The 26,040-nt window shown below is 29.0% G+C and overlaps 1 protein-coding gene across 3 annotated transcripts in view; it reads left to right on the top strand.

Annotated features, from left to right (window-relative positions):
- IRSp53 (Insulin receptor substrate 53 kDa) overlaps nucleotides 1-26,040 on the top strand; it is a 319,080-nt gene that overhangs the window by 75,580 nt on the left and 217,460 nt on the right. For 2 of the 3 annotated variants that reach the window (XM_088202038.1, XM_088202039.1), the window contains exon 1: nucleotides 8,310-8,362. The exons of the other annotated variant lie outside the window; for it this stretch is intronic. The gene's annotated coding sequence lies outside the window, so the exon portion shown is untranslated. Of the gene's footprint in view, nucleotides 1-8,309; nucleotides 8,363-26,040 lie in introns of those variants that run through there. 3 annotated transcript variants of the gene reach the window in all.

The following is a 26,040-nucleotide window of genomic DNA, read 5'->3' on the forward strand; positions in this document are numbered from 1 at the left end:
ACGCAATATCTAAAATTTATGCCATAATGCAGATGCTAGTTTAAAATCGCATCTGTGTATTGTAAGTAGTCACTAGATTGATCTTGCTAGAACGATTCCAATGCATGTGCCTAGCGTTGAGATATCTAGTTAAAATCACTGAATTTTTAAGTCCATACACAGTATCGAGATCAAATGGGTTATTTTATTTTATATGAAAATAAACCTGCGACAATTGGTATTATCATATTTTATGTTTAATTTGCAATGATTTATTTCTTTTTTTTTTACAAATATTGCGAATTCTTCACCTGGTCATTAAAATAAATTTCTTATTTAGCTAACTAAATAAGTAAATAGATTCCAAACTTTGAAAATAAATAAATAAAAATTTATGAATTTCAGAAGAAGGATTTTTAAGCGAAGCTTGCGTAATTAAAATGACTATTTTAAACACACATTGCAAGTCCTATGATTTTTTTTCTTAGTAGTTCTACTATTATCTTAATGTTTGTAGATTTTCAGTATACATATGATATTACTTTATTACTTAAAATAAAATATGACGAAACTGTAAACGAATTAGATGATATTAATTTAATTTTTATCATATATGTATTGAAGTTAAGTTTAATTATATCCTGCAGTTTTTTTTATAAATTCTGTACTATCACGCGGACTCTAGCGAAAATTGCAGTACTGTCAATTAAAGAAAGCTCAATTATCTTGCTATTTCAAATTTGTATATAACATTCAGTTATTAATATATTAAAAATGTTATTCATATTTTTTTGTTATATTAATGAGATGAATAATATTTTTCATACTTTTAATATATTTTATTTGTTATATTATACTAACTTTTGTTTGAATTCCATTATTTTTCGACCACCCTGTATACATTTGTGATAAAATATTTCATATATACGAGGAGAAAAACGCTTTTCCCATACCGGTCCGGCGTGCACGTGTCCTCGTCGAATAATCCGTCCGTCTGCGAGTGTCACGTCCGCGGGTAGGTGATAAAAAATGTGTACATCCCCGGCGCAGCATCCCCTTCTGATCCCGTATGAATATTTAATTTGAAAAATGATCTCTCTCTAAAATGGAAACGATAAACAAATTGGTGTATCCGCGTTTCGGGACTTTTGTATGCCGGTCGCGGAATTGGCAGCTAGGCGCGTGTTTCACCTGGCTAATGCCGAACGCGCAAAGCCGTATCGGGTTTTGTGAGAAAAGCGTAAATTCAATTTTATCAACAACATCAGTTTTTTGTTATTAAGATTTGAATGAAGAATATATTTAAGAGAAAATGATACGATATATTCCCGATGTCGGGAACAGAGCGTAACAGTCAAGGATAATCTATTATCGATCATTTTTCTACTATTAATTTATATTCTCTTTTGCTTGGGTATTTAAGATGTCATTCTTAATGATATTTTGTGAAGATTAAAATTTTAGATAATTATAGTTTAGTATAAACATTAATAATTTCAATACAGTAGCTTCTAAAATCGACCATATAAATTTTACCTCTGATTTGGAAATACTTTACAATTAATATAATATAATCTGAATATTTGTATGAAAAGTATTAAGTACAAATCATTGTTATAATATTTATTTTATTTAAATTAATTTAAGTCCATCGTGACCTTCCAAGTTACCCCAATGCATCATCAAGGTTTGAAACTGTTTAAAACGGTATTTAATATTCCATGTATGATACTTTGAAATGAATAAGTAAATGTTATTGTTACCTCTATATAAAAGGTAATTTTATGTTTTTGAGTTAATGTGCTTTTCTCATTATATTATTATGTATATATAACCAGGATAAACTGTCTATTAGTACACTAGAATGCTTGCTTATACTAAGCCAAGTTAATTATCCAAAGGCGATATTCTATGTATTTAATAATATGTTATATTCACATCAACGTACATTATTATTATGTCATTTGTCTTATGATAATCTAAGAAGAATTCTCTGACTGAAGCATTAGCAGAAGTGTACAATTATATTGCGCTTTTGCACTGATGTTGTCTCAACTACTAGTCCTGAAATTAAACATCGCTCATAGTTTATTATGTACGTGATATATAAAATTATTATATAAAAAGCCTACGTGCCTAGGGGAAATAATTTTTAATTTAAAAATTTATTAAGCATTACACCCAACCAATTTGACTAAGCCACTCGAGACTATTTGCGTAGGAGATTTTTTTAAATTAAATTATTAGACGACCTTTCGCTGTCTTGTGTAATAAATTATAACAAAATGTTATTCTTGTTGACTCAGACGGCATTTTTTATTGACACTACAGTCTGTCATAATTTTGTGCTTCTTTGAAGTTGTGTCCATATTATCTTGGGTTTTAAAAGAGGATCGTTTTATAATTAAGGACTTTGTATAATGAAATATAATAAATGTTTATTAGTTTTATTTTTTAATTAATATAAACCTAATACATATGTTTTATTAATAGAGAAACATTTTATTATAAAATTTATTATGATAAACTTCGCTAATAATGCGACTTTAAATTGACCCTGAGAGAAGAATTGCTCTCCCAAGCTAATTCTTGTCACGTTGGGCGTCTGTCCTTGTTATTGATTTATTGTCATGACAAATAAATACAAATGATACCTTCTCTCTCAACAATCAAAAATTAAAATCAGTCAATAAGTATTTTTTTTTGTAATATTGGTAATGGTAACAATATCTAGTACATATATTGATTAAAATATTTTAAAATTACATTTTGTAGATCTTTTTGATCTATGTAGGCAGAGCTTACCAATATTTTTGTCATTGCAAAAATCATGAACTCACGATTTTATACTTTTACTATCCACAACCAAAAATCTGTTACATATTTATATATATATATATATATATTTAATTATTTTAAAATTATATATCCTAGTATATGTTTTAACTTAATTTTTCTTGTTGTAATGATCTATATAGTTTAAATATTTTTAAATATATTTTTTATCGCAAAAATCATCAACTACTAACTACTAATACTATTCTCTTTAGACAATCAAAAATAAAAAGAGTTATTTTTGTACTTTTTAAAATTAACTTTATTTTAAAATTACTTAAAAATTTAATTTTTAGCATATAATAAAATCTTGTTATAAAAATCTATGTACGTATAGCCCATCCAAGATGTTAACGCTCATCATTGTTGTGATGGAAATAAGGGTGCGTGTACGCATGCATGCATACATATGCAGTGTTACGAGAATTTGCTTACCCCGATAGGAGAATGTTACCAATATAAAATTAGTACTGTTTTAAGTACGTTGAAAATTGAATTAAAAATTATAATGTGTTATATTTTTATTATAAATTATTGTCATGTTGTGTAATTTGGTAATCAATTAAACAATTCCTGTAATATTCTATTGGTATTTTAAAAAATATCATATTAAACAGATATTCCAAAGAGTGATTCCAAAACTGCTATCATGTTTTTGCGTCAAATATGTATATAAATAAACAAAATAAGTAAGAAAGTGATATTTTACACTTTCCTCAACAAATTAAAGTAAAAAAGTTAAAATTAATTGTACATATAATTTCAAATGGTCACCCTATCTTTTTTTCTCGCCAATACTGTGACGATGAGCGTTCATATCTTGGACGGACTGTAGTTTCTCATTATTTTAAGTATCGCAAATTTATTTCGAATATGTATGTAAAAAATTCTCTTTAGACCGTTGAAAATAAAAATCAGCTACCTTTTTATTATTTATATATCATTTTTAAATAGAGAAACAACACAATTACTACAGTCTGTTTATTTTCATAAGTCAGTGGACAATAAGATTGTATATCCATTTTTGTCTAGTGATTGGTTGTTCGACGGGAGGGATGCAACGGTACGTGTTAAGACACAGGATTGTATTGATCTGCTGTTTTAGTAGGTATGATTATCAAGGTTATTTTCTTATCACCCCTTTCAGTTTTTTGCGAGCATCGATAATAAATTTCCTATGGGCTTTGAAGTCCAAAAATGAGAAATCATTAAAAACTAATTTTTAAACGTTTTCTTGAAGTATTATGGTAATATATATTTTATTCGTTTCTATTGTATAAGCATTTTCTTGCTATTTTTATTTTTATTTTATCCTAATTGTTTAAGGTTTTATTTTATTTTTAATTCATCCTCTGCAATTACGTGAATTAAAAGTGTTTTTACCTTGACTATTTATAATAAATAAACCATTGATCGGCTTAAGTTATATTTAAGAGTTTCTTAATATTTCGTTTCTTGATAGCGACTTGCTTTGATAAAAAAAACCCATCAAAATATGAGCTGCAAAGGTATCAGCCTATTCCTTATCACTTCTTGCCCATTTATTGTTTGCTTTTCTAATTAGCGATGAGTATGCTATGGGTTGCTTTAGTTTTTATAGCTTTTCATAGTGTAGTCGTTACTTTTTGAGACCGAAAAGTTCTTAAAGTTTTTTTAAGTCTTTCTAATAGAGCCTTGAATTCTTTAACGGCCTTATTGAATTTTGCTTTGTCGCTTGGTAATTCAAATTGTTGCCACTTTTTTTGTTAATATGTAGTTTTATTTTTTAATATTGTACTTTGCGTGACAATAAGTAAGTTTTTTGAAATTGAATGCAAGTCGCTTGAAAGTATTTTTCTTGAATTTTTTCTTCTTCATAATGTTAAATATTGTTCTTAACTATTGCTGTTGGCCGTGTGCATTTCTGTCTGAGTGTCTCGTAGAATAAACGCAGTATCAAGGTATTTAAAAATAAGTTTCGGTCTATTTTGTGTTCGAAAAAAAATATTTCTTGTGTATTTTGTGATAAGCCGTTGGCATTCCAAATGGCAATATGTAGTAAGACGGTAATTTTGCAATTTTAGCAACTACTGTTACTAGTTTGAGCATAGTACTCATTTGTTGCATTAGCTCTCTCATCATTTTTTATTTCGGATAAGTCATTGTGCTCTTCTAAAATTTCGTTCGGTTGTGTAGCGTCATTTTTAACTTTCTTTGCATAAGTTAGTTTGTTCTCGGTCGACTCCTTTGTATTTGTATTGGTTCTATTTGTATTTGTTTTGTTCGAAGTTGTGGATGCTGTTTTTGTTGGATTTGCTTATATACCAGACAACCTTTAGAATTTGCTAGGTGGTTTCCATTGCAATTTGCACATTTTATGTTTCTTTCTTTTGATATTCGCTAGTTAAATGCATCCCTGCACACTTTACACCTTTCTGATTTATTACAAACTTTAATATATATTGTTAAAAGTGGGTAATATTAATCAGGAAGCATGCGCGCGAGCATAATCTGTACTTTTTCAGCATGCTTATGCAAAATTTGTATGGGATTAATTTTAAAATATGCTTTGTGAAGATTAGTGTAGTAAATGATTTTTAGTACCGTTAAACCTACTAGAGTGTTGTTTTTTTACTTGCATAGGTACATTCTATACTATTTTTATTTATACAGACCAATCAGAATTACGCAATCGATAAATTTCCATTAGATAGACCCAGCTCGTTAGTGGTTTCGAGTATCGAATCACTGTGCTGCGTCGCGCGAAATATCCATTGAAGAAATCCCGTCAGGTGTGAATAACCATGCGGTAATTGAGCCCGCATACCGACCGCGTCTATTACCTACACCTAAGATGTTGCCCAACACACTTTGAGAGGTGGTGTTGTTGTTGCGACTGCTGTTGCTGCTGCTGGTAATTCATCTGCATTCCTCTGTGGCATTGGTGTTACGTCACCCAACAGGACCGCAGGTGGCATGGATCCAGCGAGCGGTGGCGTTTTTGCGCAAACAATGCCTCCAGAGTGGAGGCGGCATGGCCTCTAGAGATGCATTTGCATCTATGGATTGCTGTAACGGTTTAGAAGCGCTGAGGATAGTGCGTGGATGGATATAATATGCAAATGTCTAGTCTTTCAGATCCTTCCATAATGGTGTTATTTGCAATTTATTTTTATATGGTACAGCTTCTTTAAAAGGCAATAATCGTGTGGAGCTCTAACGTCATAATATATTAGCACACGAAGTAAGAAAATAGTTTTTCAGACTTATACGATGTGTGGCAAACAAATACTAGTCATTATTGTATTACGCCAGCGCATAGATTGTGTTTGACAGACAGGTGTTGACAATGCATTTGGTCACGCTCTGCGATTTCCGTATTCGTAAAAGAATTTGAATTAATTTTTGAGTTACAAATATAATATAATGATGAGCAGTGAAATAGTGCAAATGTTGGAAATATCTAAATATAATAGTAAAAACGATTCTAAAAACCTACCAATAAAAATGTGAATAAATGGATACTTTGTGCTTAAGAATCGCCTAATCACTATTAGAGAGATTGATGAAGAAGTTGGTATCTGGTACTTTTTCAAGTGACAATTTTGGTATAAAACAAGAAGCAATCATAATTGTGTCAAAAACAGAATTGTTAAACGAAGTTACTGACGACTTAAAATTATTCCAACGCGGTCTCAATAAAAACGTTATCCTGAAGAAGAACAAATAGCAAAATAAGCACGTCAAGTTCAATTAAATGTCAAGGTTATTTTTATTACAAAGTCTTATTAATAGGCCAAACATTTGTTGTTCCATAATTTAAGGTGCAGGTGCGTTTTTTAAGGTGCATCTTTTTATAAATTATTCTCCACATGGGCCTGGCATGTTGTGAGTATCGATAGTATGTAAACGCGGTTGCAGGTATACATATAAAAAATAACCATTGCAGCTTACTTAAAAAATAGTCACCGCAGAGTTTTATTCATTATCTTTGTGACAAAAATCATTTTATTATTAATATAACCCGGTTTTCTGATTAATAAAAAACTTTATCTAAAACAATGGCAATATGTCACTTGGGACGTCCAGGTGTCTCAAAACGAATTTTTGCATTAATAAGATAAGGGCCAGCCTAATTTACATATTATAAGAAATATTCAAAAAAGAAATATAAAGGTACATAGAATATTTCTTGAGATTTTTAGCGATTGACTTAAATATATTTATATTTAAACATCGTAAGTCTAGTATGAATCACCTTGTGCTTACTATATTTTTATTATAACTTAATAATCTTTATGTATTTTTTTATGATTGTGAATAAACTTAATCAATAGAAAAACACATATTAAAGTTATTATTTTATTTTTTGAATTTGAATAAAAAAACAAAAAAATATATAAACAAAATAAAGTGGTCGATGATTTTTTTATTGTAGTTTGTTGTGTTCCTTATAATAAACGTGTCAATTTAAACATACTGAAGATGTAATCTTTGCCACGTCAGGTAGGCCCCTAGTGTTAAAATTTACTTCTAATTTCGTCAGCCTTGAATTTTGACTCTCTTAATATCCCTCGTTTAATGAATTGTTATTGATTAGACCCTCATAAAGCCGCATGTTAAAAATACCATTTTTAAGCAATGGTTTAAAACTAATAAATTTCGAAAGCGTTTCAAGGTTAACTGTTTTTTTTTATTGTCTATAATAAATGTTGAAAAATTTGTATATAATGGCTCAGTTCGTGATCTGTTAATTATTTCTTCATTACATAAATCTCAGCCATGTATATACATAGAAGTATAGAATAAAAAAAAAACAGGTTTCAGAGAAAAGTTAAACAATTTCAAGTCGTATCTTACAGTATGCGCATATATAAGGTAGTGTTTTGATTTATTTAAAAAATAAGTACACTTAACATACATAAAAAGGTATGATACCGCGCGAGCACGGCCTCTTTAGAATTCGAGTCGCAATAGCGCAAAGAATCTGGGTTTATAGCGTCTATTATATTTTATTTATAAGACATAAATTATGCCAGTGTGTTATGGTAATGTGGTTCAACATTGTGAGGTGTAAAAAAATATGGCTTGTCGATTTACGCAAACGTACGTATTATAAATGGCATACGAATTATTATGAAGGAGAAAAAGAACGCGAGTCGTCACACATTATGGACACGAGAGCGGAAATAGTATGTTTTATGTAATGTGGTATAATAAATTGTGGGTAAACGTTAATGTGGCGATTATGTGTAGATTAAATAATGGATTCATTGTGAAATTTTACACTTTTTAGCCGCTTTTAAACGGCAATAAATAAGTCAACTGGCAACTAATTGAATTTATGAAAATTTCTTCTATTGCATCATTGTAATGGAATGTATATTTATTTATACATTGATATATTTTGCAAATATTTTGTATATAGATATAAATGTGCTAACTGACTCAAATATTTTTACATCAAAATCTGTTCGATATGTACTAATAATCTTTTTTATTTTATTACAGGTGAGCGTTATTTCACAATCATCAATCTATTTCATCAATTGCTATCTCTTATTACAAGGTAAGATACTTTAATATATATATAGTTGTATTTAATTGCTTTCTACATTGATTTGGTAAACGTTATTCTACTAGTTTAGGGATTGGCAAACTTTCTTTTAAATGGATAGATAAATTTGAATTAAACAGAAAAATACTTTTTTAAAATTTTAAATGAATGTAAATTTTTTAATGCTTTAATGATTCAACATTTTTCTACCTCTTAGTTAATTATTTTATTCCATAAACATAACATTGGCTTTGATTTAATATATTCCGATAGCCTCCTTTTCACATCGTCTGCATTTTGCATTTTTTTCTGTCTAGCAAGTGTTCAGTCAATCGAACTAAATTATAGTAGGAACAAGGTATTGGGAATAAGGTATATAAGATAAAATCTTCTAGCCAAGTTTCTTAATTTTATAAAGACAATTTAATGACTTGGAGACGCGCATTCTTGTGTTAAAAAACTGCAGATATTTCTTACATTTTATGGTCAACTATCAAGCGCATTGCTGTTATTGGTTGGCCATAATGAAGAGTTTCGTAATGCAAAATACCTTTGCACTCCCATCAAACATACAAAATAGCTGTTTTACAGTTAAGTTAAATTAATTTATTTAGCAGCAAGGAATGATTTTTAAAGCTACTTAGTATTCATCAATTATAACTTAGGGTGATTTTTTTATTGTTTTTATTTTATAAAAATATCAATTGCTACCCTGAGTGCAAAAAATCTCAATAAAAGATTATTGTGACTGGGCTATCAAACTGCTGATTGTAGATCAAGTAAGGATATTTATGTTCCTTTTTTGATAAAAAATATTTTCTAACTAACGACGTGTTTACAATTAAAAGTTTATTGCTGACACAACTGGTTCAATAATACATGATAGATTGAGATGTATTGCACAAAGTATTTGCTAATGAATAATCAGTAGTGTTAAACACCTTACATTTCATATTTTTCAAGTTCCATATTTTTTACTAACTAAGCCTTAACTTGATTTGCGTATATTTTTACAATAATCAAATGTGACACATTTCAGGCAAATTCATTTCAGAATAAAATTTGTTAAAAAATTTTCAGCTAATATTTTTTTTGCTATTTTTATAAAAATATATTTATTTTTTTGGATCGTTCCAAGTTTTTTCAGTAGTTGTTCTATGCAGGTTTTTCTTGAAAACTGACTTCAAACATAGAATTGACTTCTCAGATAAACAATGTCATTCAAACCAGTAGCTCATTTAGTACCTAAATTTTTGCAAAAGCTTTTAAAAATGTTTTTATCCCACCCTTTAATTATTTTTTATTTCGCAAAATGCACAATACTCCATTTGCGTTAACATAGTCAGTTTGAGAGTTATTCATTTCATCATTATTTATAATTTAAAAAGTGATGGCAGGTTTGGGTTTACCCTCTAACTTTTAGCTCTAAAGCACACGATACGGATATAAGTTCGATATACTTATAATTACTCTGGTTTATTTTTTGAACACATTTATAAAAAAAAATCTATAAATTTGGGGCGTAAACCCAAAATTACCATCTCTTTCTAAATTATGAATAAAGATGATATGGATAGCTTTTAAACTGACTGTGTTAACGCAAATAGAGTGTAGTTATAATTTGAAATAGGACACATTAAGAAAACATACATTTATCAAAGGCGCTAAGAGCTGAAAAAGTTAGGGAACTACTTAAAATAACTTGTTTTACTATTAAATTGCCTATTGATGTTACTCACAATGTGCTCAAATCTGAGTCAAAAACAACGGTATACTGATTAAATAAAGTATATGCAAATATTGTACAATGAAAGAAATCTGTTATATTTAATTAATTTTATGTGTTTTTTTAGAACATCATTATTGTTTTTGGTTTTAGTATTACCTATTTCTGTCTGAGTTTTGTCATTAAAATTAGGTGTTTTTTTTAGCTATTTACGTATTTAAGGGATATATTTAAACACTTTAGTTAGAAATTTTAAGTACTCTGCCTCAAGCGATGTTGTGATTTTGAATCACAAAACTTGTAGTTATAAAAAATAATGGAGAACAACGAAAAAATCTAACAAAAAATTATTTTAATAGAGCACTTTCTAAATAACTATATATTATTTTATCAAATAAAAATTGCATTATATTACGGTCAAATATAAAACATCAAAATTAAATATATTATATAGATTAAAAGGCAAGCAAATATTTCTTATATTGAAGAGGCAAATAATTAAATTTATATATTAAATCCATTTTGAAATAATTTTGGTTTTTTATAGCTTTTTATTATTACTATTTGAAACATACGATATGAGGCAATAAAGCGAGAAGCTTTTCCTCTAAATTAAAAAAGAAAAAAGGAATAAAGTGAAAACTTTTCTCGTACGTTTTGAAGTCGTATATTTTTTGCGCGTAAATTCCTACGCACCATAAATGATAAAAAAATATTTTATGCTTCTTTTATCGTTGGTTTGTAATTAACATTTACAATTTGGAGGCCTTGTATAATAATTATCGAGATGAGACGCTATATGGTTTGACAGGTGTTGCAATGAATTTCACCTACGTTTTTGTACTACGTATCGTCAATTCGAGTTACGCAACAAATTCGAGATAAATATCTCGAGACGTATTGTTATTTCTGTATATTCATAACGCAAAAAAATGTACACACCCATAAACATATTACAATATATAAGTAGGTGTTGTATGGTATGCAGCATTAATAAATTGTTTGGTAATAGCATAATCGATCGCAATAAAAAACGATTCTTGTTAAATTTGTTAAATTTTGAAACGCCTTGAACCATATTTCGCATAACTAAAATGTTATAATAAGATTAATGGTAACTTTTACGGTCGATTAAATATGTTATGTTTTAATAATCTCAAGGAAGTGTTTATATTATATTTTAATTTCAGAACAGCCAGATTTACGAGTGTGATTAATTGAGTGAATGGACTGTTCGCGTGTCAATCTTTTTTGTTTTTGAAACCTTGATTTGTCTCGCGATAGATGCTTGGAAATATTGTGTATATCACGACTCTTATTTATGAATGTGTGAGAGAGATATATGTGTGAGATAAATCCGTGAAAAGCATACGACGTAAGCCGCAAACAAGACAAGTGCTACGTAGATGAATTTGTAACGGCGAACAGGTGAAGCGTTCACCTGTTACGCAAGTCGCTTTGCTTCGGGGAATCTCAAGTAGTTCTTAAGTTTTCGTGTATACGCTAGTTAGTAGATGAGGTGATTATCAATTAGCGATGTACTGTGTTGCATTGAGTGCTTTTGCAAGAATAGAATTGCAGATAACTGCATTGCTACGCTGCCCTTTACTTTATATTGAAATCTGTCTTTGCGTTATTTTATTTCACTTTCTCTTGAAACATAACTGCGATAATTGAAGTATATTTTTAATATGCTAATAATATTATTCATATTAACAAAATACTTTATCTTTGGAGTGGCATCTTTCCACGATCGTCTTCTGTGTCACATTTTTTAAAATGCTGATTCGAGACAGCTCTGTTGAATTGCAGATGAGGATGCCTTCGGAACAATTTTATTGCTCCTTATACACACCCACGAAATGTGTTTACGTCTTTAAAGAGAACGGAATGTGCGATCGGTAACCAAATCGATAATAAATGGTATAAGAACACAAGTCTTATGTACTAAGTAGAACGGATTGTCTATCGCGCATCCTTTCCAAGTAAAGAGTAGTTTTGTAGCGGTACTTATGTGATATGCTATTAGGTGGTCCGTAAAGTATTTCTTATTATTAACTCAATTGTTTGATCACAATATCTCTTTTCCATTGTTTTCAAAATACTGTGTGTATCCTAACCTTAAAGATAAAATACAGTAATCTTTATAGCAACTGTGTTTTATTCCTTGAAAGGTACTGTTTTTATATTCCTGTAAAAAATATTTATAGTTGAAATTTGTTGATTAAATATAATATAAAATGCCATATGGCATATTTTAGGTTTTAGATTAAAAATGCTGAATTTTAAAGAAAAAAATCTATATTGTAGCTAAAATCTTTTTGCCAAAATTTTAATTTTTGTGATTTTATTGATAATTAAGTATTTTATTCTAATATTTAATTTTTTATAGATGTAAAGTTATGTGTGATTTTTGATGATTAAGTAATTAAAAAATAAGAATATAAAGAAACAAATTTATTATTTATCCAATGTATTAAATTCTTAATCCGTAAAAAACTTAAATAATTTTAATTTTAGATTAACTCTCTTAGTAAAATAATTTGAAAGGAGATTATTTTAAGTGGCTTTGGTTAGTAAGCCATATAGATGTAAATTCAAAACCTTCTTAAAATAAAAAATTGAAAATGTAAAAGGGTGTGTTATATTCAAATTTTCTTTAGTGATAAAATATATTGCTGCTCCAAATAGTAAATATTTACAACAATAGATGGGCCCAACATCGTAATACAAAAAATGTTTCGTCCTCGTCTCCCACTTTTAACCGATAAGTGTCGCGATACAATCTTCATATCTCCATACAAAGTATATTATAATATTTTCAGTTTTAAGTATGTTGCTTATTTATAAATATATTTAAACAAAATGAAAAATATATATACGCGTCACTGTTACCTGTAAAATAAACATGAAACCGCCTATAATAAACAATTATGCAAATTAAAAAATGATTAGTGCAGTAAATAGTAAAAAATGATTAGTGCAGTAATTAGAATAAATTAAAGATATATTTTCACCGTAATTTCTTTACTTTAACTATTCATTAGTATTATCTAAAGAACTTAAATTTTTATATGTACAATATATTATACTCTTATCATAAATTAAAACAAAACCTTCTAGAGATAATGCAATTCACTAAATTAATATTATTATTTAATATTTATAGCAAAATATTTTATATGTATTTTGTTAAATAAAAATGTCCATTTTTTTATTTCAATTGAATTATTTTTGTTAAGGAGTTTGAAGGTTTAAATCAGAGAGGAGTTGGCAAATATAGTATTTTTAGACTATTTTTGCATATATAATATATATTTACAGTTTTAAAATTCCAAATCGAGGACAATTATGATAGCTTACTTCAACTAGAAAGTATTATTAGTTTCTGGTCAAGCCCTGTATTCTTTTAGTGATGGCACTTAGCAAGAACTGGGGTCTTAATAAAAAAATCTTAAAAAAATATCTATTTGCTATCAAAACCTAGACCTAACCTAAATGCATTAACTTGACATGATAAAAGTAAAAATCTTATAATTATATATAATTATGATTGATTTATTGAAACTACTAAAAAAATAACAAATTGGCTAAATATCTCATTAGTAAAAATTCAGTAATAAAAGAGGTACAAAAACGTTTTTTTTTGACTAACTTATCTCATATGCACCATTTCTTTTTAAATAATTTTAACTATTCGAATATCAAATAGCAAACGATACCATTTTTTGTAAAATTATCAAAAATCAAAATATACAGTTAAAATATCATATTAAATACAGATTTATACAAACATATTTTAATTTCAACAAATAAAAATTAAAAAAAATGTTAAGCACTAAATTTTTTTATTATTTCTGCTACTGAAAACATTCATTTGGTTTTTGTTCATGTGAGCTTTATTGTCAACAATGTGTTGCGTCAACTATGCTAAGTATATTTAAGTATTTTCATATGCTAAGTATACTTAAGAATAAGTTAGTGAGGAATGACTTTTATATCAGACGCAGCTCCAATTTATTGGTTAGGAAGCAAGGTTAGTAATTATTAGGTTTTATTTTCTTTAGAACAAATAATTTACATATTTAATTTATTCGAGAAAAATAGTGTAGACTTCTGCTATTAATTTGACATCATAATTTGTAGATGATTTTTAGTGGATACTGATTTTAAGTATGGTAATCTAATGGGTGTTAAAAATATGTATTTGTAAGTTCTTTCAAGATTTTATTCATAAATATTACATTATTCTGAAAAATATGATATTATTTACATAGATATAGAAATATGAAAGGTATTCAATTCAAGCTATTTAGTTCTATTCATAATATACATTCAATAAATATTTTTATTTTTCATACAGATGCAATATTTCAAAAGTAAAATATGATTCATTGAGCATTCGTGCACTTGCACGATAGTCACGCACGACATACCTTCAATTATTTCATAATTGCATACTAATCCTATTAAATACGGCACTGCACAGTAAAGCGCATTAGCATGCCACTGTAAAAAAATAAAATAGTAAAATAACGATAATGTATCGAATAAACAGCGCACAAGGAAGCGTTACATTTCCTAATTAAATTATGAGCTTAGAAAGTAGTACAAGGTTCGATGCATTCATAACGCATTCGCAAACCAGAATCTGGCCCTAAAGTTGTTTTCTCTCAAACGGACGCTGTTATTTATTCAACTGGGCAAAGCTGTCTAGGAGTGGTAGCCGTTAATATCATATTTGAGTTAGTTTACCATCGCTGAAGTCGCAATTTGTATGTACGAACGTGTTTGTATTTGTATTTATGAATTTGTTGCGTTTGTAAAGGATCCATTTAAGTACCACTTAATGGAGCTTAGTTCTGTACAACTCATTTATGGGCACTGGACTTAAAATATACACTAATTGCTGTTGGGTATGTATGCGATGATAAATACGTCATTGAGATCGCTAACGATTCAATTTCAATTCAAAGTTACCTATGTTAGAAATTATACTAAATAAGTTTGAGTGGGAGAAGGAAAATAATATTAAATAAAGCTGTGATAATTAAATATTATTTAATGTGTGTGTATCAATATGTGCATATATAGACACGAAGGTGTGTAAGTGTCCGAATTAATTATAATGGTATTCGCGATTAGTAACAAACGCATCTTTTATAATAAAAAGCTTACTTTAAAACACGATCTATTAAACTTGCAGCTAAAAATTAGCGTACGACGCTGATGTCGTATCTATAATATAAAGCCATCTCTATGTGAGATGCCTTATAAACTTCCCATTATCGGTCTGTAAAGCCTGATGGAAAAGTCACACACAATCCACATACCACATTAAAAAGGCTCTGGTTTATTACAGACGGATTAAACTGTTGCTTTTATTGATTTAAACCATATTCAATAAAAATATGATTTCTGATATTTTGTGTCCTCTTTACTTCCAGTATTCTTATAGCTATAAGATCATTGAAATATCTGCATATTTTTTATATATCCCAGACAAACGTCGTAAGTGTCACATGTGTCACAATAAATCGACAGATAAAGGATACTCTTTTGTTGCAATTTATGTTTTCGTTTCCAGTCTAAGCCCCGATCTTCCATCTAGGGTTCGAAGGAATTCAATAACGTCACTCGAAACTTATCTTCATTCGACGCCTGTTTTTTTTACATGTACGCCTTTGTCGCCGAACCGTTACTGGGTGTCCGATACAAATCTTATTTGGTATTCACCGCATTCGACTCTCATGCAAAAATACGCAAAGATAACTACCAAGTTTGCTGAACTCGTTCGAAGTTCACAGGGAAGCCATAGTTAAATAGCTCCACGGATAATTCGATTCAGAAATTATTTATTCAGCTTGCGGTCTAAGTACGCGTGTACGAATTCGATTATGCCATTTGTCGCAATAGTGGTTTTAAACATAATACGATATATAATCTTAGTGAATCTGTAATTTAATTGTTAAATCGCGCATAAAATACATATGCGATAAAAAAATATTGTATAGTACTCAGATGAACTAGTCTGATTTATATTAATTGCAATGAGTTCTATGTTATAGCACTATTGATAGAAATATATTTATTTATACAGTTATTTCGTTATGTGCTTTCAAAAATATATAAATAAATGACTAGGTGGTGCAATAAACATTGGATGTTATTAAAGGGTTTGGGTTAATTCTCGACAGCCGAAAGCTCTGAAAAATTAAAATGGAATATATTACACATTTATATGTAGATAGCTTTCGGTGCCTTGCTGTCATGTGTACTTAATTATAATTAACTTTTAACTGACTTTAAGCTGTTAAGATAATAAAATATTACTAGGTAAAGCAAATATAGCAAAATAAGATACAATTAAGATAATAATTATTTTGGCAGCATTATCGTTTTTGTGCCAATTGCCTTTTTTTAAAAATTAGTTCTATTAATAAAAACTTAAAAACTTTACTATTCGTTTGTATCAAAGAAAATAAGTCAGAAATTAAAAAATAGTACTACATTAAATATATAATTAAATTTTTTTTGAAGATGCTTATTGTCTCATTCTCAAACATTATTTTTCACTCTTTGAAAGCATGGTACACGAGTGGTATTTTACAGTAACTAATAGCTGAAAAACTTAGGTTTAAATCTTATACAAATCTTAGTGTTTTACAATTTCAATTGTGTCGGTATTGATCTTCATAGATTAGAATTTTCTAGATTTTTTTTAACTTCACTGAAATATTGTGATAAATAATTAACATAAAATCAAGCTGGGTTGTGCATAGCAACGTATTTTTATTTTAAGGTTATAAATAAAAAAATATATGTTAAATGATTTATGGACTTTTTATGGATTTCAGTCTGTTTCAGTCTAAAGTTTTTGATTGTGTTTACCCCATTGTAACGTATAGGTTTAATGCTTTGTGTTGCAACAGTAAATTACTAGTGAGTTGACATTAATGTACATGTATTTATTTAGTTGAGTAAGCATTATATTTTTTTAATATGTCCTATTTTCACAGTTGAATTCAATATAATTTCAAAACTTATTCTAAGGTTTGCTTCCTAATTTAGTATTTAGAGATATTGAATCAAAATAATCATCATTTAAGATTATCCTCCATCTCTAAATTTCGACAGGCATTAATTAACCGCTTTGCAGGTTTCCAGTCGTCCATGCATGTCGGGCCCAACTAAAACAATCAATTGTTATATCTACACTTCCAAATATTATATTTTCTTTCAATAAAATTTTCACTCAAAAGTTCAGTGCTTATTGTTTATGTCTCTCATCCGTATTTTAGTAAAGTTATGCTATCTATATTGGTACTATTAAAATGTATTTATTAACCATATAAACAAAACTAACCTGCTGGTAAGTTTTATTCAAGTAGAACTGCAGTTTTAGGCTTAAATATATTTTGTTTAATTAATTGCCAATTTTTTATGAAGATTTATATAATGTTAATTTTAAAGAAATACACGTAGTTTTTCTATAAATAATAACATATATATTTTATTAGACATAAATATGCTTTGATCAGTCACTGTTGAACTTAGTTAATATACATATATAATAAAATTTTAGTTTATCTGAAGTAATATTATATATAAATATCTTACACGAATATATCTTGACTTTATTTACAAATGTAGATATGTGTAAACAATTATAAATAAATTTGCGTTCATTACAATTAAAAATATTATTATTATATCAAACTAAACATAAATATGATAAAATCACTAGATTGAATAAAAACCTTCTGAGAAATAATTTCCATTTAAAGTAGTACAAAATAAAAACAATTTTATATTATCAAAACAATACTGAAATAAATGGTAACTTTATATATATAGATATTCGATGTATAACATTTGCTTTTTTCGTACATATAATTTTAAACATATTCTTCGTTTTATATATATGTACATATTTTGCACATATTTTTCAACTAAATAAAAAACAAGCTAATACAGTATTATTTATAATAAATACTTACCATTTTCTTGTTGAAGAATTGAGTCTCATTGTCTATGAGCTATCAATCTTTTTTATAAAACAATTATTTATATGTCATTCCTTCGGCACCTCCTGAGTTCTTTAATATAAGTATTTATAATTACGACACGATTTTATTGCTTTTGACGTGGATTTTTGACTTCTGAGAAGGGATAATTGTTTTTTGCGTTCTCCTATTGATCAAAATTTGGTTTGGATGTGCTTTATTCGATTCTAACTTATTGTAAGTCGTAATATTGCTATACATTTTTTTAATATGAACGTCATTTGGGGTGGTGGTGGGGGGGGGGTGTTTTTTGTGAAAAGTGAGCTAAATTGTAGTTTCTTATCTTTCCCAGAATATGTGATTACATTGTTGGCCCACTCTTTGAGAATTATCATTTCATTTCCAAAAGTTCCAACATTTCTGCAAGATTCATTTTGAGTATGTTCAACCATTTATTTTTTGACCAAAAATTGTTTTTGATCTAATGACTAGCAATCCGAAAAAATATTTTGGGTTCGACCTTGCTCCTCAATGATCAGCTTCAGATGATTCAGGAGCATTAACTTGCACCAATATTTTTTATATTTTCTGTCGCCGTTTCTGAGACGGCGGTTGAGAAGTAAACAAAATTTTCTTTCATTTTTTTGGGTTAAACTTTTATACGTAAAAATAAAGAAAATAAAATTAATGACGTCATATATACGTGAAAATGAGGAGATAAAATGTTCCGCAGATTGTCAATCGCTACGCACGTGTACTCCGTAACAATTGCTTTTGAAACAGTAAAAATATCGTAAAAAAGGTGCCGAAACACCGTTCCACTGCGTTACATGACCATAAAAACCCTGGGTGAGATCATACCATATTTAGGTACTATTCCGTTTAAATACGTGAAATTAGTTATTGTAAATTCATTGTCATATTTTGGGATAAATTAGGAGCTAGTAACTCTTATTTAATTGTACTGCGTATGTAGTCAAGAAACTTTTGTACAACTATTTATAAGTCATTAGTTAATAATAATAATAATAAATTATATATTATACATTGATCGTTTATTAGGCTGTGTGTAATATTTGTTATTTATATAACACGTGGTATTGTAGCTCTTTGTTATTAATACGTAATGCCTTTGTAGCAAAATTCCAAACAATTTTGCTACGTCTCTCACGCGCTTTTCAGCGCAATTTTCTACAACATCCTGTCATACGTGCCAAAAGCGAGATGACAACCAAAAGTGAGAAACGTCAAGACGTACATTTTTGACGCCCCCAAAACGTAAACATTGTCTGCCGGCGGAAATTTCATCGTAATGATCCGTTTGTTTCTTTCTCCTGCGACATTTTTGTAAAAATAAAAATAAAACCTCCGATTTGAACGACGAAGCCACCGAAGAAGCAAAGATTAAATCCCCTTTCATATGAGAGGAGTGCACTTTCGGTTTATGATTTTTCACCGATTTTTCCGTGCCGTTTATCGCCGAGTGGAAGACGTGCGCTTTTTTGTGCAGTTAAATTTAACCGAGTTTATGTGTGACCGTTTCCGCGCAGCCACTTGATGAAGCGTTGACCGTAAATATCCCCAAGGAAAATATCCAGGCGTAATTTATGTATCTCACTTTCTTGTTATGACAAGAGCCGATGATAAATGGCATTGTCCTGATAGGGGATCTCTCCTTGTTATAGTACTACATCTTAACCGAGGCAATAATTGTCGCAAATTGAAACGCTTTGTGAAAAAGCTTGTTTTTGGAATGATTAACGACCATTTTGTTATACGTGCTCGATCGATTAGAATCGTTTAATTAAAGGTCGTTTGTCTTTGTATTTAGAATATATACATTTATTACGTAACTTGATATGAAAAAAAGTTGATGGCAAATACATTAATTGTTGTATTAAAAGCGTTCCTCAAATACTGGGAAATGAGATCTGGATTTTCTAACTTAAAAGAATATTTGGCTTTGAATGATTGTAATGTTAAATAAAGGATGCAACTCAATGATGTGTTATCAGTGTGAAACGCGTTCCTATTAACTTAGCATCAATACTATTGAAATGTAGAAAGAATTTTCACTATCTCGATAACTTAATTCCGAAGTTTTTATTGTAAATCTCTTTAACCAGTTGAGTTTTACACAAGCTCAATAAAAATTCTACTTGCAATTGAGATTATAAAATTGACATGACATGACACTATTCTTCGAATGAGTTCTATATTCTAGAATGGCTATTAGGGTTAGGTATATTTTAGCTATCGCTAAATTGTTTTGTAATATTGAAACATCGATCGTGTTTTTTACCCACCGTGTATCCATCCGATTGACAAACGCGGGTCGCAGTCAATCATTCGACCTCATCAATTACCTCCTAGCTCTTTCACCCCTGATCTGGCATAGTCTTTTTTGCGTCATGCCAAAAAGGGGCAAGTCCTTCTCGGTCGACGTCATGCATAAATGATATTTTCCAATATCGTATCACGTGTTTGGCAAGCAAGAAAAAAGTGAGCCGGAATGTTCTCTCATCCGCACGAATTGAATATACATGGAAAGTGGGAGAGGAGAGCAATACATCGCGGAAAATGCGTAAGTCACTATGACTCGTGTTCCTATATAGTACAATTTTTTCGCATGTTCCGTGTGATCGCACCGTTGGAAAATCTAGTGTATCATTTCCCGAGACTTCCGGACAAATGCCTTCGGAGCGCTCTGTCTTTGAAAAACTGAATGTTGGGCGTTTTGGAAAGGGGCTGGAGCAGAATGGAGAGACGGGGAAAAAACGGAATAACGTTAAGTCATACAAGGCGGAGATAAATGATCAATGAGGAAAATATAAACGACTTTATTTTTGCTCAGAGATTTATTTATATCGCTTTAACTTCGTTTCCGGCGATGATGAAGGGGCGTATTATAATGTAATTTTGGAAACTTATCGTATTTCCTGCCAATAGACAAAAACGTCAATGATGCGAAACTTTTGCTATGGGAGCGCAGATTTAATCTTTGGCGAAATTTTAACCTTTGAGTTTGTTGTTTTGTTTGAACAGGTTAATATACAAACTCTTCGTAACATAATGCAAAGATATTCCAAAAGTAAAGAGACAAAGTTAATAAAAAACAATACTTTTAAATTAGTTTCTGCGTGAGTTGACCAGCTTCAATTGTAGCAAGTATTTTGAATTGCTCAACTAAAAGTCTGATCCTAAAGTATTTCTATTATAAAGAAGTTAAGGATATTTACGAAAACATTTAATTCATAATAAAAAAAATAATGACAGGCCATTCGTTATCAGATATGAACTCGTTACAAAAATACGTTATTCAAAAAGTCTCTCTTTTACTAGCAGTTACATGATTCATATTCAACACTAACTTGTTTCTGCTTTAGCAATAGATTTTAAATGCAAAATATAGTTGATAATAAAAAATAAGGGAAAGAAAGAATTCATATACTTATTTTGATACTTGCTTATCAATATCAAAAAGTGTACAAATTTATTAAAAAGAAAGCTGATAGCAATAAAGATTTTATAAGGATCACAAAATGTTTTGTTAAGAAATAAGCAAGGCTGTGTTTTTAAGTATTTTTAGTAAATTCTATAGACATATTTTTCAGACCTTTTAAATATTTTTGTACACAATATAAGACACTTATATTTGTATATTAATTACATTTATTATTTTATCTAAAAATCACAGTATAGTGTTTTAATTGGGTTCTATAATTATTGAAATAATTAATATATATATGTGTCTGTTCGTACAGTAAAAATAATCTGCCTGTCTAGGTCTTCTTGGGGTCGTCTCGGTTGCTTCAGCGTAGCTCCGCTTTGTGCAAGTTCATCTGAACTTTTTCAGTATTGTTTTGGCTTATAAAGCCTAACGTATCTTCCATTTTTCGATCCTTTGACAAATGCCAATAATTTGTTATGAAAATAGTAATTAATTAGTTAAGTTTCAGCTGGGAAATTTTGACTAAGTTTGAAGTCATTAAGTACGAAAGCGTTATTTATTAATTTTAAATTATGGCCAACATTACCCAACAGGTAATGGCTTATATACATAGAAAATATGTGCATTATCCCACATCATCTGCACCAGCATTTTACCAATGTTGACCAGTCGGACCGTAACCAAACTTTTTGTTAATGTGTAATGTGCATCTGCGTAACGTCATTATGTAAATAAGGGCAAAAATAAGATACGCACTTACGTTTTTAATACAGTGCTTTGAAACTGTCAATAGATACCGTTTAATGAATCAGTCCCATTAGATACTCAAAACGTTCGTTTTACCGACTAGAATAAAAACAATCAAAACGAATCAATTAGTTAATTGAGACTCTTTTAGCAAGTTTTTTGCAAATATTTTTTTAGCAACGATTTTATGTGGTACTGAAATTATTTTTTTGAGGTAACAAAGTATAAAGTTGTTTTTTTGCGAATATATATAATATATTTATAATCAAATGTAATCCCAACACTCGTTTGCAATACTTTAACTATTTTATAACCTAATGCATTTAGTCTCAAAGAGTTTTTAAAAGTTCCATTTGTAAATATTTAAAAAAAATTATTAACATAGTCAAAGTCAAAAAAATTAGATTAATATTTTTTCATTATATCTAGAAGATCAGATTTTTGATTTATATTAAGTATAGTTTTGCTTAATATCCTTAGATTAAATTTAACTAGCTTTTTCAAATATTATGGATGCTAAAAAAAATAATAATAAATATATATGTATCTAAGACATACCTAGTGATATAAACTCTTCTTAAATTAAGTAATGGAGCTTATTAAAAATATTTCGAGTTATTTATGGTAATTTCAATACATAATAAATTGCTTTTTATATTTTCAGTTGCTTCTTTTAATCTAAAGTTTCCAGATAGATTAGTAATTATTTTAATATGTTCAATATATCATATTATTTTGCTTTTAAAAATAATTTCTGCTTATTCTTTAAAGCAAAAGTATTAAAGAATAATATTTAAAATCAAATTAGATGTTAAATTACATATGTAGATTAAGTTATATTATCTTTGTTAATAATATCTTCTGCAGAATTATATTAAGTTGAGCACACATATAAACAATGATTTGAGCTTCATAATTTTCGCGTTTTAGTTTAGAGGTTTTATGGCCACAGGGGCGTACTTTGCATCCGAAATAGACGCCATAAAGCTAGTAGCATTTTATACGATTTACTACAACGAAATATTGTCTATTTATACATATATCGTAGATAGTGTTGTTTTAGAAACTGATGGAGAAGTGATGTCTTCTGGGTGATCCGCTGAGGTCTTTTATGTTTGTTGTTGTTTGTTCTCGGTCTCGGTCTGGTTGTCAGTATCGTCTGCTCTCGATGCGTATGATTGTTTCTTATCTGCTCGATCGTCTGTCGATGTGACAAAGTGTCATATTTTTTAAACTCTTAATTCGAGACGTCTCTGGCGGATCGGAGATCAAATGTTGGCTGGCCAATTGCATCGCTTGCATATTTAACTAACGAAAAATGTTCACATCTTGAATAAACTATACTGCAAGATATACACATTTCAGGTCGTTAATGCAAAAGGGTTAGATTACAGTAGCGGTTTTTACGCCGGTTAGCTGCATTGTCTATTGCATCCGTTACGCAAAAAATATAGTTTTTCTGATCATAACGAGGAATTAACGGGTCTCTTCAGTTACGCAATTGTGGTATTAGGAATTATCTTATATCAAAACGCGTGGCAGTTCTTTTTCATAAGTTCGAAATTGTCGTTTGAATGTCCTTAGCGTTAACTGCGAAGCTGGGTGGACTTTTCACATAATTTGAATGGTTTTTAGTTTAATTTTTGCGCCACAACGTATCTCATTAAAAAAATATAAGTAAGCTTATATATTCCTTATTCCTTGGACTACCCAAGAACAGATTTTCGGATTATATCATATATATATAATGGAATGGTGGCATTGATAAATTTTCACAATATTAAAGACAATCAATATTAAAGAGCCTGTTTCCACTTTGAATCATCGAAATTTGCCAAACAATAGTTAATTGGGAGAGACGTAGAACATATATTGGCTCAAAAGCATTGAATTCTATTAAGTCATAAACACAATTTACTAATAGTATAGCACAACATGCCACTGCACATATTGCTTTAGAGACTGAAACATATTATTTAGTGGTTCCAGATTTTATGCAGATTTTAGGTAATCTCTTGTTTCTTACTTACTAAAATTTTAATCTTTATGTAACACAATTGGAAACATGAATTGGTTAGAAACATGTAACATGTTTGTTTGTTAGTAATTTAATCAGAAAATTGCAATCTTAGTTAGCAGAATTGTAAGTTTATGCCGCAGTAAAGTGAATGGTTTATAATACACTAATATACTCCCAGTGTTATGAATCAGATATTTGTTAAATTTTGTAATCATTATAAAAAAATATATTTCTTTATTAAGTTTCTGTGTTTGCTAAGCATGATATTTTTGCATAATATTTGATAATATTTTTATGACAGCTTTGATTGATTTTATTTTTTACAAGGAAATATTTTTGTTAAAATTTGCTTTCTGTTGTTTGTATTGGTGTCTATTTGCATTATTTGCAGTCAAGATATGAAAATACAGATCAAAAGCTACTTATAATACCTTATTTCGCTTTTCTAACTTAGTCTCATTTTATCAAATATAAGCTACGAGTATTACTCCACATATAAAAGAATATATTTCATATCATTGAAAAATTTTCCGGGGCACTTTTGCGTTTTGCGTTTCGTTTGAAAAACGCGACTTGTTCGAAATGCCAATTTTATCGTTGCCGCAGAAGAATGTTGCAATAAAATTCGCAAAATAAAGCAAGCGCTTGCAGATAACAGATGCACTTCCGCATACTGTCGCCATAACTGCGCAATGTGCGCATTATTATTTGGGCTTTCTCCTATGCTCTTCGAGCCAACCGAGTTTTCCGTGTGTATTGTGTTATATTGTAGTACTTTTCAAGTACGTGTGTGTGTGCGTATTAAAACCGTAAAATATCATATCGTATTTCTCGTTTTATTTATATGAGATTTACGCGGTATTACGTAAATTACGTGAGCGGTCTTATTCATGTACGTATGTATGTACGTGTGTCGCTTTAGAACTTTCATTTTCGCTTATTATATTCGCTTCCTATATGCATACCATTTTTTGTCATAAAAATAAATTTATGTAAAAAAACTTTAGACCTCTGTGTAGCAATGCAAATTTTAAACGCCAGATTTAATTTATCTTATACATTTACACTTTTCATAATTTTAACTGAGGATCTTGTTAATAAATTAAAGAATTGTTTATTACTTCAACCAAAGTTTAATCCATACTCAATTAATAAACATAACATTAAAATTTGTAATTTAAACCCATGGAATTTTTTATACGTGAACGGATAATTGAATTTTATATTAAGGTTCCGTGGTTAGGGGTTAGTATGCTTACTTATAATTTTGCTAAAATATTTTAAACTTTTTGAGCTATATATGCAATTAATATTAAATTTATATTATGTTAAACCTTTTGTATGTAATTATTATAAAGTTTATTGAAATATATTGTTTACTTTTATTCAAAAAATATATAGTTTATGGTAAATATGAATTTGTTGTAAATTTTATTTTACCACCAAATTATATTTACATTCATATATAAAATACAGTCCATTTGCATTTTTTACACTGTAAACAATAATATTATTATATCAACTTTATACTAAACAATTCAGTGCTACGCAATTTGTTAAATGAATATTCAGGAGATGCAAATTAACAATATCGTAGAGCTACATCTCAAAGTAAAGCTTGGCTAAATCAAGAATATTATATTTTCAACAAATCAGCATTGTATGCTGCGAAGTTGCATATAAATAAATTCATATCTGATTTCAAAAGTATTATATCTTAGTTACTTCTTAACAATTAAT

Source organism: Plectrocnemia conspersa, unplaced genomic scaffold (assembly GCF_051122295.1).
Source record: "Plectrocnemia conspersa isolate PC_06_02 unplaced genomic scaffold, ASM5112229v1 ptg000013l, whole genome shotgun sequence".
NCBI classification, from domain to species: domain Eukaryota; kingdom Metazoa; phylum Arthropoda; class Insecta; order Trichoptera; family Polycentropodidae; genus Plectrocnemia; species Plectrocnemia conspersa.